General features: G+C 46.1%; 1 long non-coding RNA gene across 1 annotated transcript; it reads left to right on the top strand.

The window, feature by feature from the left end:
- Nucleotides 1-14123: 14123 nt before the first annotated feature.
- Nucleotides 14124-15371, top strand: LOC122722145. The gene is made up of 3 exons (XR_006349060.1): nt 14124-14203; nt 14764-14801; nt 15118-15371. It is a non-coding gene; the product is annotated as an uncharacterized LOC122722145 (long non-coding RNA).
- The last annotated feature ends 401 nt before the right edge of the window (nt 15372-15772 follow it).

Below are 15772 nucleotides of genomic sequence, written 5' to 3'. Positions count from 1 at the left end.
TGTCGTTACGAAGAATATCTTGGTTCTTCTCCATTTTTAGCAATTTATCAAGGTTTAACCTTGTAGTGTTCTAATTTGAATCTCCTCTGATGACTTCTGAGTTCACCCCACCCCAGTCTAAGGCCAGGCCCAAGAAAATAGCCCATTACTTAGAGATCCTCAAGCCACTCACGCCAATTGGGTCCAGTCCGCTCAGCCTCACGACCGGGCTTATCTGGCTTTCTCCATTAGGCCGGCCTCGTCTTCACTGTACCTCGGGCCGATCCCATTTGGGCCCAGATTTGTTCCTATCCTCTGGCCTAACCCGGAACCCGAAGAAGGATCCATCCACCCGCTTCGTAGACCCGCCTACACGCACACAGGGAGAATCAGAGGCCGTTACGCATGGGGCAGAGATCTGATTCCCTCGTATGTCCGTATCAGCATAGCAGGGACAGGTGGTCTAATGATACTCGTTCTGTTGGCACGTCACTAGCAGACAAAAGGAAACATATAAAAGGGGAAATGCTCCTCTCTATGTTTAAGCTTTTTCTAAGTTTTACAGAGCCCATTGTAAAAACCCTATTTTCTGGATCTCAGATCATCAATTGGCGCCGTCTGTGGGAACGAAGGAGATCTTTTCATCACCGGAGTTCCGCTCTTAACCAAACCCACTGAGATCCACGATGGCCAATCACAATGAAAGCAACCTCAACATCCCAAATGACCTGAGCTCTGCTCAAGAGGGGCAACAGTTCTCCTTTTCTAGTCCGACAACACTAAACAACCAAACACCCATTCCTCTCAATCCCTTGCCAAGTTTGGCAGGGAATGCTCCCACCGCTACCTTATCCAACCAAGACCTTCAAACCATGGCCCTCCAACTACAGAACACTGCCCACTGGTTAGGGCAGATAATGCAACAAAGGGGCCTCAGCACCCCGATGAATACACTCCCAGTAGTAGAAGAACCCCAAACCAATGAGCCCCAACCTATCCCCGACCGCCTTCAAACCAGTAGCCGCGGCGCTGGGGAAAGGGAGAGAAGAGCCGGAGAAGAGGAAGAGCCGGAGGTCCGAATCCATGGAAGGAGGGTGAGGGAGATGATAGAAAATGATGAGGCTGACAACTGTTCCGTCGGAACAACCAGGTGGACTAGAAGTGAAGCAGAGGAGGAAGAATATCGCTTAGAAAAGAAGCCCAGGCCGGAAGATGAGGATGTGGACCAGAAGCTACAGAAGTTGAGAGAGCAGCTCTTGGCCGAGCTAGGAAAGAAGGATCAAAGCCAAACCTTCCTGCCCATTTCTTCGCCTTTCTCGAAGTGGGTGCAGTAGGAGACTGTCCCTAAGAAGTTTATGATGCCATCAATGGCAGCCTATGACGGAGCTGGTAACCCGAGGGAACACGTCATGAACTACAAGACCTTCATGGAACTGCAAACTCTATCGGATGCCTTGATGTGTAAAGTATTCCCAACGACGCTCTCGGGGCCAGTGCAAGCGTGGTTCAACAGCCTGGAGACTGGAAGCATTGGAAGTTTTGGAGATCTGGCCACTCGTTTCATCAGCCGGTTCATTGCCGGGGTGCCAGCAGATAGAAAGACGAGCTATCTGGAAATAGTAAGGCAGAGACGGGAGGAATCGCTTAGAGAGTATGTAGCTCGTTTCAATACGAAAGCCCTGCAGATTTTCGAGCTCGATGAGGGAAGGGCGGTGGAAGCCATGCAGAAGGGGACGACCTCTGCCGAGTTTTTCAGCTCATTAAGCAGGAAGCCTCCAACCTCACTGGCCGAGCTAATGAAGAGGGCTGAGAAGTATATAAGACAGGATGATGCTCTGGTAACAAGCCGGTTCGCCAAGGGAGCGCTGGGTAAGGAGAAAGCCCCGGAGGAAAGGAGGCCAGAGAAGCATGAAAAGAAACATGGCAAAAGGTCTGAGCCTTACAGACAGCCCTGGGAGCGAAGGGACCAAAGACCTCTTCCCCCTCGGGCCTCAGAGCAGAGGCTACTCCCTTCATGGGTTCCAGAGAAGCCGACCCCACTTAATGCCTCTAGAGCCGAAGTGCTCGTAGCCGTCTAAGACAAAGAATTCTTACAATGGCCCAAGCCCCTGAAATCGGAAGCCGACCAGCGAAATCCTGACAAATACTGTCAGTTCCATCGTACTCATGGTCATGACACCAATAACTGTTTCCAGTTGATTGCAGAAATCGAGAGGTTGATAAAGAGAGGGCACCTGAAGAACTTTGTAAAGAAACCGGAAGGACAGAGACCTCAACCCAATCCGGCAGTCCCAACGCCGAGAAGAGCAGGAGCTAACGCTGTGAATGACGGGTCCAGTGGAACCATCAATATGATAGTAGGAGGCACAGGAGGTCGGATGAGCCGAAGGGGGAAAAAGAGAAACCGAGAGGGAGAAAACAGCAGTGTTGAGGTCATGCAGATCGTTGAACACTCTTCAACAACCATCACTTTCTCCTCGGAGGACGCTCAGGGTGTTCAGATGCCTCATGATGATGCCCTTGTCATTGAAGCTGTGATTCACAACTACTGGGTAAAGAAAATCTTGGTGGATGATGGAAGCAAGGTAAACCTGTTGCCTTATCGAGTCTTCCAGCAGATGGGAATTCCTGAAGAGCAACTGGTTCGAGATCAAGCTACGATTAAAGGGATTGGAGGAACACCAGTAACGGTGGAAGGGAAAATAAAGCTAGCCCTTACTTTGGGAGAGGCTCCGAGGGCTCGCACTCATTATGCGGTGTTCCTGGTGGCTAAACTCCCCCTGAGCTACAACGCGATCCTGGGGCGACCTGTGCTGTTCGACTTTGAGGCCGTCACCAGTATCAGGTATCTGGCGATGAAATTCCCAACAGAAGCAGGGGTGGGGATAGTTCGGGGAAGCCAAGAGGAAGCAAGGGCAGTATACCTGGCTACAGTGGCAGAGCCGAGCATAACAGAGGAAGGGCTGGATTCAGAAGTCTTAGAGGTCAGGGACGAGAAAACAGAGGCAAGGACAGAGCCGGTAGGAGAACTGGAGACTTTTCCATTATCAGAGGGGGAAACAGACAAAGTCTTCAGTCTCAACGCCGACCTCACAAAAGAGCAGAAAACCGAGGTCATGACTCTGGTTCGAAGTCACGCACCAAGCTTCGCGTGGAAGCCTTCTGACATGCCTGGAATTGATCCTGAAGTGATGACACATAAGCTGAATGTCCTCCCCGAAGCCAAACCAGTGAAGCAGAAGAAGAGGGTGGTAGGAAAGGAAAAGCAACAGGCTACCAGGGAGGAAGTACAAAAGTTAGAAGAGGCAGGCTTCATTAGGGAAGTCATGTACCCGCAGTGGTTAGCTAATCCTGTACTAGTCAAAAAAGCCAATGGCAAATATAGGATGTGCATAGATTTCACTGACTTGAATCAGGCTTGCCCTAAAGATTGTTATCCCCTCCCTGATATTAATAAAATGGTCGATTCTACGGCCGGTTTTGATTATATGTCGTCTTTGGATGCAATGTCTGGTTATCATCAAATCCCAATGGATAAGTCGGATGAAGAAAAGACCTCGTTCATAACAGAAGATGGGACTTATTGCTATAGAGCCATGCCTTTCGGATTGAAAAACGCTGGGGCAACTTACCAAAGACTGATGAACAAAATCTTCAAAGAACAGATCGGCAAAAACGTAGAAGTTTATGTGGACGATATGGTGGTCAAGAGTCTAACTTTCCAACATCACGTGACATATTTGAGGGAGGTGTTCGGAGTGTTAGATCAGTACAGAATGAAGCTGAATCCAGCAAAGTGCACCTTCTTCATCAGAGGAGGAAAATTCCTAGGATACATGGTGAGTGGGAAAGGCATCGAGCCCAACCCGGAGAAGGTAGAAGCCATACTAAATATGCCAGAACCGACCTGCGTAAGGGACGTCCAGAAACTGACCGGGAGAGTAGTGGCACTTAATCGATTCATGTCAAGGTCGGCAGAAAAGTGTTTACCATTCTTCAGGAAGTTGAGAAAAGTGCCAAACTTCGAATGGACAGAAGACTGTCGAGAAGCCTTCAAAGAACTCAAAAGCTATCTCAGCTCGCCTCACGTGCTTAGTAGTCCCATAGAAGGTGAGGAACTTCTAATATACCTGGCAGCCTCTGAACAAGCGGTTAGCGCCGTATTGGTAAGGGTGGAAGAAGGAGAGCAGAAGCCTGTTTTCTATGTCAGCAAGGTGCTTAAAGATGCCGAGGTCAAATATTTGAATATTGAGAAGATAGCGTATGCTCTGCTACTGGCAGTCCGGAAGTTCAGGGTTTACCTGGAAAGCCACCAAGGAGTAGTGATGATAGATCAACCATTGAAGAAGATTCTGCATAGACCAGAAACCTCAGGTCGGATGCTAGCATGGTCCCTTGAGATCAGTCCTTACTGCCTAGAGTACCGACCTTGAACAGCTATAAAATCTCAGGCCCTTGCCGACTTCATAGCAGAGTGCACATTCAGTAAGGAACAAGGAGAATCATCTTCAGAAGTATTGGGGAAGGAAAGAAAGGAAGAACTCTTCCAAAAGTTCAGCTGGAAGTTATATGTGGACGGGGCTTCAGGCGCCGGAGGCAGCGGTGCAGGAATAATGCTTAAGGGGCCTGGAGAATTTAAGGTTTGCTACGCCCTGCGCTTAGGATTCAAGGCCTCCAATAATGTGGCAGAGTACGAAGCCCTAATAAACAGAATGATGGTGGCAATGGAAGTAGGGGCAACCGACCTCGAAGTAAATAGCGACTCACAACTGGTGGTCAATCAGATAACTGGGGCATATCAGGCTAGGGATCCAACCATGCAGAGTTATCTGGCAAAAGTAAAAGTAATAGAGGCTGAGTTCATAGATTAGGGAGTTACCATCAAATTTCAAAGAATACCACGAGAAGAAAATGAGGAAGCAGACTTGCTTAGTCGGTTGTCCAAAGAAGAACTAGAACAGCTCCCCGATGAAGTGTACATGCAACATGTCCATACCCCTGCTTTTAGCAGAACAAACACAATGCTGCAGGTGGAACAAAGCCCGACTTGGATGACCCCATACCTAGAATACCTGGAGAAGGGAAAGCTTCCCGAGGATAACGACGAGGCCAGAAAGATAGCAACTCGTGCCGCCAACTATCAAGCAATAAGGGGGACCTTGTACAGAAAAGGGAAGTCCAGCCCGTGGCTCCGGTGTGTGAGCCCGGAGGAGGCTACAAAGGTGATGGAAGAGATACACAGGGGAATATGTGGAGCTCACGAAGGGGCAGGGACATTAGCCAACAAAATATTCAGGCAAGGGTACTACTGGCCCACTATTAAAAGGAAAGCAGAAGAGTTCGTCCGAAGGTGTGACGTATGCCAAAGATTTGCTAATGCCATCAGAGTCCCAGCCACTCCTCAAGCCAGCATATCCAGTCCATGGCCATTCTCACAATGGGGAATAGACATCCTGGGACCCTTTCCCAAGACCACGGGGCAGAGGAAATTCGTGGTGGTGGCTGTAGAATACTTCTCAAAATGGACGGAGGCGGAAGCAATAGCCACGATCACAGCTCGCAAGATGATAGAATTTGTATGGGGAAATATTATCTGCAGATTTGGCATACCAAGAGTAATTATTTCAGACAATGGCAGACAGTTCGATTGTAGCACCTTCCGAGCATTTACGGCAAACATGGGCATATGGCACAAATTCTCCTCCGTAGCTCATCCTCAAACTAATGGTCAAACAGAGGTTACCAACAGAGCTATCCTCCAGGGATTAAAGAAACGGCTGGATGGGGCAAAGGCGAACTGGGCAGAAGAACTCAACAGTATCCTATGGGCACTCGAACTACCCCTAGAACGTCCACAAAAGAAACTCCCTTTGCACTTGCTTACGGCACAGAAGCCGTAGTCCCAGTCGAGCTGCAAATCCCCACCCATCGAGTCCAATTTGTCAGCGAGAACAGTAACGACGACAAACTAAGGAGCAACTTGGACGCTCTCGAAGAAATTAGGGAGGAAGCTCAAGTCTGAGCTGCCGCCTATCAACAACGGGCAGCTCGTTACTACAACCAAAAGATCAAAGAAAGAAGTCTAAAGGTAGTGGACCTAGACCTCAGAAACTTGGAAGCCATGGGAAAAAGAGCCGCAATGGGTAAGTTGGCACCGACCTGGGAGGGCCCATTCAGAATAACAAAAGTGGTTAGGCCGGGGGTATACCAAATTGAGGATATGCAGGGAAACCCTGAGCCCCATGCTTGGAATATCCAGCACTTGAAAAGGTATTTCCCTTAATATATTTGTAATGAAAAATATTATACTCTGAAAAACACAACTGAATAAAATGACGCCATTCTTTATATGATAATGTTATTTCTATTATGAATGTCACTCTTCAAAAGGAAAAACAGAATATGAAGACCCTGTAGCAGAGAGACCTCAGGGGTAGAAGACCGGGATCCTTAAGAACTCCTGGGAAAACAAAACAAAAACTGCCGGTGAGGATCTTAAAAGACCTCCCGGAGCATGAAGACCAGAATCCCCTAGAACTCCCGGAAAAAACAAAGAAGACCGGGATCCCTAAGAACTCCCGGGAAAACAAAACAAAAACGGCCGGTGAGGATCTTAAAAGACCTCTCGGAGCATGAAGACCGGGATCCCTTAGAACTCCCGGGAAAACAAAGAAGACCGGGATCCTTAAGAACTCCCAGGAAAACAAAACAAAAACGGCCGGTGAGGATCTTAAAAGACCTCCCGGAGCATGAAGACCGGGATTCCCTAGAACTCCCGGGAAAACAAAGAAGACCGGGATCCCTAAGAACTCCCGGGAAAACAAAACAAAAACGGCCGGTGAGGATCTTAAAAGACCTCCCGGAGCATGAAGACCGGGATCCCCTAGAACTCCCGGGAAAACAAAGAAGACCGGGATCCCTAAGAACTCCCGGGAAAACAAAACAAAAACGGCCGGTGAGGATCTTAAAAGACCTCCCGGAGCATGAAGACTGGGATCCCCTAGAACTCCCGGGAAAACAAAGAAGATTGGGATCCCTAAGAACTCCCGGGAAAACATAACAAAAACGGCCGGTGAGGATCTTAAAAGACCTCCCGGAGCATGAAGACCGGGATCCCCTAGAACTTCCGGGAAAACAAAGAAGACCGGGATCCCTAAGAACTCCCGGGAGAATAAAGAAGACAAATCCTAAGTTACCGATGAAAAGTCAAATTCCGACCTCCCGAAGGAGCTCGGGGCACAATAGCCAAGAGCGTCACAGCCCCAGGCCAATCTCCAAAAGCGAGCTCGGTACAACATCAACCTCACAAATTGACCTCCAGCGCTGAACTAGCTAGCCTAGAAAGAGGTCCGAACAGCAAAAAGTCCGAACAATACTCAGGGGTACAAGAAGCGTTGCAGATTGTAGGTATAAAAGCCTAAGCAAAAAGCAAAGAACCGATCTCCCAGCTCGGATAGACTCGCAGCATGCAGCATTCAGGAGGATAAATACGGGCAAAGGATCGTGTCCCTAACTCGAGCCAGTCGGTCATGAACAAACATTTAGCAAGAACAACCCAAGCAGAAGGAAAACGACAAAAGCCGACCTCCCCATCCCAGTGGAGCACGCAGAAAGGCGAGGATCAGACAGCCGAGCTCACAACTAAAAAAGCAAAGTAAAATCGCCTAAGGAGAGGCCATGCAAGTACAAATAAAATACAGGGATCCACTCCCTCACTATTCATGTAATAAATATTGAGGAAGTAAAGGGGCAATCCGAGGAAAATCTAATGGCATGAAACAGATAAAACCTCAGCTGCAGTCCCCGTCAAGATAGAACTAAAGGCAAAAAGTCAGCCCTGTTATTCACCGTTAAAAGGTACGTGATCTGACTTCCCATAAGATCGGACAATTAGCTAAAAACCGAGCTCATGGCTAAAAACTAGTTCAGCTCGACTAGTTCAGATCGGAAAAAGCTCATGAATAAAGATTTCTTAGTGAAATATCTTAGTAAAATAGATAAATCTACAAGCCAGAATTTCAGTGCTGATCCAGAATTTCAGTTCTGATGGATCTAAAGGCAAAAAGAAGAAGACATCACAGGGGACCTTTCAAGAAAAATCACGAGATATGAAGATTAAGTGCTCCAGTTACTGTAACGACCCGAAAATCGGACCGCTACCGGCGCTAGGATCCAGATCGGCTTAAGGCCGCCGGGACCAGTAGCAAGCCTGACATGAAATCTGTAAACCTGTTTAATCCCATACATGATCAACAAACATACATAAAAATTTAAAACTTTTCTTTCATACATCAACCAAACTCAACCTGTGCATAAACATTAACATAACATTGATCCCTCTGGGGAATCTCATCAGTGCCCCCAATGGGTGGCATAACAAGTGTTGAGTTGGCTAAACATAGTCATCAATAAACATTAAGATCATGTATCAAAAAGGGATTACAATATACTATGGTCAAACACACTTCTAACCTTAATATCATTACATTACATATCCATACATCATTATACAATCTGTCATGTCCACATTCTAACTATTACATGCATGAGACTTCATTACTCTTCTTGACTTCTCTGTCTAACCCGTACCTGCAAACCTGGCGAATTTGGGAGAGGGGTGAGCTACTAGAGCCCAGTGAGCTGAATCATAAAGCATTTAAAACACATGCTATCATGGAATGCATCACATCACAACTAATCATATCAAGGATGAACTTGTCACCATTTAGCCCTCTACATATTCCAATCATGCCAGGGGCATAGTGCAGGCCACACCTGGTCTTTCCCTTATACATAACATAACATAACATACATAATCCATGGTGCCGGGGGCGTAGTGCAGGCCACGTCCGGTCTTTCTCTTACATAGTGCCAGGGGCGTAGTGCAGGCCACGTCTGGACTTTCATATCATATCATCATGTCATAACATATGAGGGCTAATGGATCATTCAACATTCATCCACATCAACAACATATTATGCAATGCAACATATTCGTGATTTCTAATGCAAACAACCTAAAATATCACATGGCATCCGTGATGCATGAACATGCTCAAAGCTGATTTATTTATTTAAAAGCATAAGATTTATTCCACTCACCTCTGGCTAGCTCTGACACTGACTGAAGCAGCTGATTCACTGCAGAGGTCCTCGGTTCCTCGGGTCCGAACCTACACAGGTGGACTCAAATGAGGGACCAACATACTATAACATAACTCTAAAAACATCCCCCAAAAACCCCCCAAAACTCCTCAAAACATTCATGCAAAACATGCAAAGGAAGGCTGGACAGGGCACTTTCGGCGGCAGGTTCGGCGGCCGAAAGTCCCTCCAGAGCCGAAAGTCAGGCAGGTTCGGCGGCCGAAACTCCCAGACAGAGGCGAAAGTCCTCTTTCGGGGGCAAGGTTCGGCAGCCGAATGCTGCCTCCACAAGAGGGTTCGGCGGCCGAAAGTTCCTTCGGCGGCCGAAAGTTCCTTCGGCTGCCGAACCTGGTTTCTCCCAGAATGGCAGAAACTCAGCTCTTCTATGCATATTTGCCTCCAAAACTTCCCACATGCATACAACTCATTCAAATCATGGAAATATACATACATTGGCTCCTAGGGGAAAACCTAACTATGAGCTAAACATGCATTCTACCCCATAGATCTTGCATAAAACTTACTTTAAACATGAAATGAGCTTAAGATCGGCTCTTACCTCTTGAAGATCGAGAGAGAGACGTCCTAAACTCGGAGGTGGGAGATTTTTGAGTTCTTGAACCTCAAAGCTCCAAAACTTGCTTTAAACTCGAGAATCTTCAAAACAAAGCAAAAACTTGTGAAAATCTTGAAAGATTTGAAGGAAAAACCCAAGGATTGGTGAGGAACGGCGGAGAGCTCACCTTGGCCGATAATGGGGAGAAAAACTCGCCCGTTTTCGGCTAAGGGACCCTTTTATAGTGGCTGGCCAGGCCACGTTCGGGGGCCGAACGTGCCTCCGCATGCATGCCATGTTTGGCGTCCGAACTTGAGGTTCGGCGGCCGAACCTAGAATTTCCTCAACCTATGCCTTCGGGGGCCTAAGGCACACCCGAAATGCCTGCATGTTCGGCGGCCGAACTTGAGGTTCAACGGCCGAACCTGGGTTTTCCTCCAAGGTTGTTTTCATTCAAAAACTCTTTTCCTCTTTACTTAAAACCATGAAAAACATTAAAACATTTTATGAAAACATGTTTCTACCCTACTAGAGGCTTTCGACATCCGAGATTCCACCGGACGGTGGGAATTCCGATACCGGAGTCTAGCCGGGTATTACATTCTCCCCCCTTAAGAACATTCGTCCCCGAATGTTCCTCAACTAGCACATAGCATGGCAAACACATAACATACACATAAAACACATGAAACATATAAGAAACTAACCTTAGAAAAGATAAGGGTATTGCTGGAGCATGGACTCCCGTGTCTCCCAAGTGCACTCTTCCATATTGTGGTGGTTCCACAGGACTTTCACCATTGGGATTGCCTTATTTCTTAGCTTTCTGATCTGGGTGTCTATGATCCGTACTAGCTGTTCAACATAGGTGAGATCCTCTTGGACCTCCACATTAGGCTCACTAAGAACCTTGCTCGGATCTGACACAAACTTCCTCATGGAAAACCGGATGGATTCTTTCCATTGAAGCAGGCAAATCTAGCTTGTACGACACATTCCCAATCTTCTGCAAGATTTCAAAGGGTCTGATGTATCGTGGGGCTAGTTTACCTTTCTTCCCGAAGCAAACCACTCCCTTCATTGGAGACACCTTGAGCAATACCAGGTCCCCCTCCTGAAACTCTACCTGTCTTCTGCGGATGTCTGCATAACTCTTCTGTCTGCTCGCAGCAGTCTTGATTCTCTCTCTGATTATGGGTACCACCCTGCTGGTAATCTCTACTAGTTCAGGCCCCGCCAAGGCCTTCTCTCCAACTTCCTCCCAGCAAACAGGTGACCTGAACTTCCTCCCATATAAGGCTTCATATGGAGCCATCCCAATGCTAGCATGATGGCTGTTATTGTAGGCAAACTCCACCAAAGGTAGATGTTGCCTCCAAGAACCGCCAAATTCCAGTACACACATTCTGAGCATATCCTCGATAGTTTGGATGGTCCTTTCTGACTGTCCATCAGTCTGGGGGTGGAAGGCAGTACTGAAATCCAACCTAGTACCCATGGCATTCTGCAGACTCCGCCAAAATCTGGAGGTGAACTGGGGCCCTCTATCTGACACTATCGAAACAGGAACCCCATGCAGCCTGACGATCTCATCAACATACACCTGCGCCAATTTGTCCACAGAATAGCCACTCCTGACAGGGATGAAGTGAGCAGATTTGGTGAGTCTGTCCACAATCACCCATATGGAGTCCAATCTGTTGGACGTCGCCGGTAACCCCACTACGAAGTCCATAGCTATATTCTCCCATTTCCACTCTGGAATAGGTAGCGGGTTAAGCATTCCAGCCGGCTTCTGATGTTCCAGCTTCACCCTCTGACACACTTCGCAGGCTGACACAAACTGTGCCACTTCTTTCTTCATCGCTAGCCACCAATAAACTTTTTTCAGATCTTGATACATCTTGGTGGCTCCGGGGTGAATGCTGTATCTTGCATTATGAGCCTCTCTCATAATGTCTCCCTTTAGCCCTATGTCATCTGGTACACATAGTCGACTCCCATAGCGGAGGATCCCCTTGTTGTCAAATCTGAACTCACTATCTTTGCCTGACTGAACAGTCCTGGCAATCTTTACTAACTCCGGGTCCTCATGCTGTTTCTGAGCCACTTGCTCCAAAAACACAGGTGTCACTTTCATCTGGGCCACTAAAGCACCTGTACCAGACAACTCCAACTGTAGACCTTCCTCAACGAGCTTGTAAAACTCCTTCACCACTGGTCTTCTCTCTGTCGTGATGTGGGATAGACTGCCTAGTGACTTCCGGCTTAGGGCGTCTGCCACGACATTCGCCTTACCCGGATGATACTGAATCTTGCAATCATAGTCACTCAGCAGCTCTACCCATCTCCTCTGTCTCAAATTCAAATCTCTTTGACTCAGGATGTACTGCATGCTCTTATGATCTGTAAAGATCTCACATTTTACCCCATAGAGGTAGTGCCTCCACATCTTGAGTGCAAAGATTACTGCTGCCATCTCAAGGTCATGTGTGGGGTAATTCAACTCATGCTTCTTTAGCTGCCTAGAAGCATAAGCAATCACCCTCTCATTCTGCATCAGTACACAACCCAGTCCCACACGGGACGCATCACAAAAGACTGTAAAGTCCTCATCACTAGATGGCAGAGCTAACACTGGTGCTGAAGTCAACCTCTTCTTAAGCTCTTCAAAACTCTCTTCGCACTGGTCGGTCCACACAAACTTCTGATTCTTCCTGGTTAACCTGGTCAGAGGAGCTGCAATCTTTGAGAAGTCCTGGACGAACCTCCTGTAGTAACCTGCTAAACCCAAGAAACTCCTGATCTCTGTTACTGAAGTGGGTCTAGGCCAGTTAGCCACAGCTTCTACCTTCTTGGGGTCCACCTCTATTCCATTCTCTGACACTACATGCCCCAAAAAGGAAAAGCTCCTCAGCCAGAACTCACACTTGGAGAACTTGGCATACAAGCCATGTTCCCTCAAGGTCTGCAGAACCAACCTCAGATGATGGGCATGCTCCTCTGCATTCCTGGAATACACTAAGATATCATCTATGAAGACAATAACAAAGTGATCCAGGTACTGACTAAACACTCTGTTCATGAGATCCATGAATGCTGCAGGGGCATTGGTTAACCCAAACGGCATCACAAGGAACTCAAAATGCCCATATCTGGTCCTGAAAGCTGTCTTTGGCACATCTTCTTCTCTGATCCTCAGTTGATGGTACCCAGATCTCAGATCTATTTTGGAGAAACAACCCGCTCCTGCTAGCTGGTCGAATAGATCGTCGATCCTTGGCAAATGGTACTTATTCTTGGTAGTGACTTTGTTCAACTGCCTGTAGTCGATACAAAGTCTAAGGGATCCATCCTTCTTTCTGACAACCAAAACTGGAGCACCCCAGGGTGAGGTACTCGGTCGGATGAAGCCCTTGTCTACCAGCTCCTGTAACTGTTCTTTCAATTCCTTCAACTCCGCTGGAGCCATCCTGTAGGGAGGGATAGAGATCGGTCGGGTTCCAGGCATCAATTCTATCTCGAACTCTATCTCCCTAGCAGGTGGTAAACCTGACAGCTCGTCTGGGAAGACGTCTGGAAACTCTCTAACCACTGGCACCGAGGCGGGCTCTCTAACCTGACTGCTAAGCTCTCTCACATGAGCCAAATACCCCTGACATCCCTTCCTAAGCAACCTACGAGCCTGAAGAGCTGATATCAGACCTCTAGGTGTACCCCTCCTGTCTCCTCTGAAGACAACCTCAGACCCATCCTGACCTCTGAACCTGACTACCTTGTCCCTAGGGCTGAGCAGATTTCGGTTTAAACCGAAATAACCGACCGAACCGAACCGAACTAAAAATTTGGTTCGGTTTTATTTTTAATTCGGTTCGGTTCGGTTTTAATTTTCTGAAAAATCGGTGATTTCGGTTCGGTTCGGTTTTAGATTCAAAAATTTCGATTAGACCGAACCGAACCGAAATCACTAAACTACGTCGTTTTGAAATGTACCCTTATATTTGCCCTAAATCTAAAAGCCTGAGTCACGCTACCCATCTCCATTCCACGCCGCCTCGCGAATTAGCAACGTTGACGACTCCTCACCTCACTGTCGGCGTCGGTCGTCACTCTCCACGGAATCGTCGGCGTCGGTCGTCACTCTCCACGGAATCGTCGGCGTCGGTCGTCACTCTCCACGCGGCGCATACCTTCGTCTCTCTCAAACCAAATCCCTAATCTCCATCCTTCGCGTCTTCAATCCGTAGCCACAGCCACCCACCCCAGTCGCTAGTCCCACAGCCACCCACCGGCCACCCACCCTGCCACCCTTCGCGTCTCTCTCTCACGGCCATCGCTCGCGTCTCTCTCTCTCATAGCCGTCGCTCGCTAGACTCACTGTAAGTTTCATGAACTTAGCTTGTAAGTTTAGCTTGTAAGTTTCAGTGTTTCACAGCCGTCTCTCTCACAGGTGATTCACAACACTCTAAATACTCAAAGAAGGTTCAGTTGCTCAGTCTCACCGTGTTGGTAGAGTTAGCTCAGGTATTTTTTTTTTAAGAAAATTTTTTGGTGAGTAATTTCTGGGTTCTTTCTAGGATGAAATTTGGTTGCTGTAAGTGTTTGAATTATGCTTTTTTGGGTTTTGTTTCGAGTGTTTTGGTATTGTGTTTCTGGTAAATTTTGTTGCTACTTTGATCTGTTAGTGTTTTGCTGATTTCTTTTTTCCTTTAGTTTTAGTGCTACAGTTCATTTGATGGATTTACTGCTTGTGGAACTGCGTCTTGTTTATGTTATTTGATTTTTTATGCTAAACGAGTGGTGCCAAGAATTATTTTAGAGATCTGCTCTTAGTTTTGGGAGCTTCTGTTTCCAAGTTTCTTGTAATTATAATTTTCTTTTCTATCATAATTGTCAGGTTGTACCAGAACTTGGAAAAGTTTGGTGCCCATGCAAGTGCATAACACATTAATAGGCTAGGTCAAAATTGTCTAGATGTTTGTGTTTTTTTGCAGAATGTAAAACTGGAACCTCTTAGGTTTAATCATTTGAATTTTAGTTTAATAATTCTAATATTTTTTTTCATGTTTTTCTTTACTCACCAGCTTATGAAGCAAGTCAGGTTGTTCTTAAAAAAGATCAGGTAAATGCTTTCTCATTGCCTCTTCCAATTTAATGGCATCCTTCCCTGGGACCCCATACCACATTTTTGGATCACCCCAATGCATGTAATTCAGTGAATATAAGTGATGATCTTCAACATGCTGTTTCAGAATATTAAACAAAAAGAAAATGTAAGAGTTGATAATAATCAACATCTAAAATAAACAGATGAATTTAAGGCTCAAACCATTTTTCAATTAGACAGAAAATTTAATTTCAACATCAAATTTAGCTTTCATAGTAATCAGCACTTAAAGACTTATTTACTGGATGAGCTCAATGACTTTATTCCACAGTGGGAAGCAAGAGAGAAGTAAAGGCCGGGTTTACTGCTGTTTATAATTTCTTGGCATTTGAAGAATGGAGAAATTGAAGAATGGAGAAATTGAAGAATAGAGGGTTGATTGTTGGTGATATAACTGTTGATGGATATTTTGGAATTAACTATTTTATTAGGTTTTATGTTTATTAAATGGAGGATATCTGAATGTGGATTTATGGTTGGTTGTTAGTGGATTATATGAAGTATGGACTACTTATTATTATATTCTGATGATGTTGTTTTGATGTTTGAATTGTTTTATAATTTAACTATTATATTTGATTAAGTATATTAGGTTAAATATATTAGGTTAATTGTTGATATTGTTTTGATGTTTGAATTGTTGATTAATTTGGATTTTATGATTAATTGATTGAATTTTATGATTAATTAAATATATTAGGTTTAAATTAATTTTTATTAGGCCCAAATTATAATATAATTCAATGAAATTAGAAAAAAAGGTTCAAAAATCGGTTTCGAACCGAACCGAACCGAACCGGTTCGGTTCGATTCGGTTCGGTTTTTTATCTTATTTGGTTCGGTTCGGTTTACATTTTGAAACAATTCGGTTAATTCGGTTTTGGCCGGTTCGATTCGGTACCGAACCGAACCGACCGATGCACACC

The sequence above is a fragment of the Manihot esculenta genome, chromosome 16, assembly GCF_001659605.2.
Source record: "Manihot esculenta cultivar AM560-2 chromosome 16, M.esculenta_v8, whole genome shotgun sequence".
Classification (NCBI taxonomy): Eukaryota; Viridiplantae; Streptophyta; class Magnoliopsida; order Malpighiales; family Euphorbiaceae; genus Manihot; species Manihot esculenta.
This window is presented reverse-complemented; position numbering and strand designations above follow the sequence as displayed.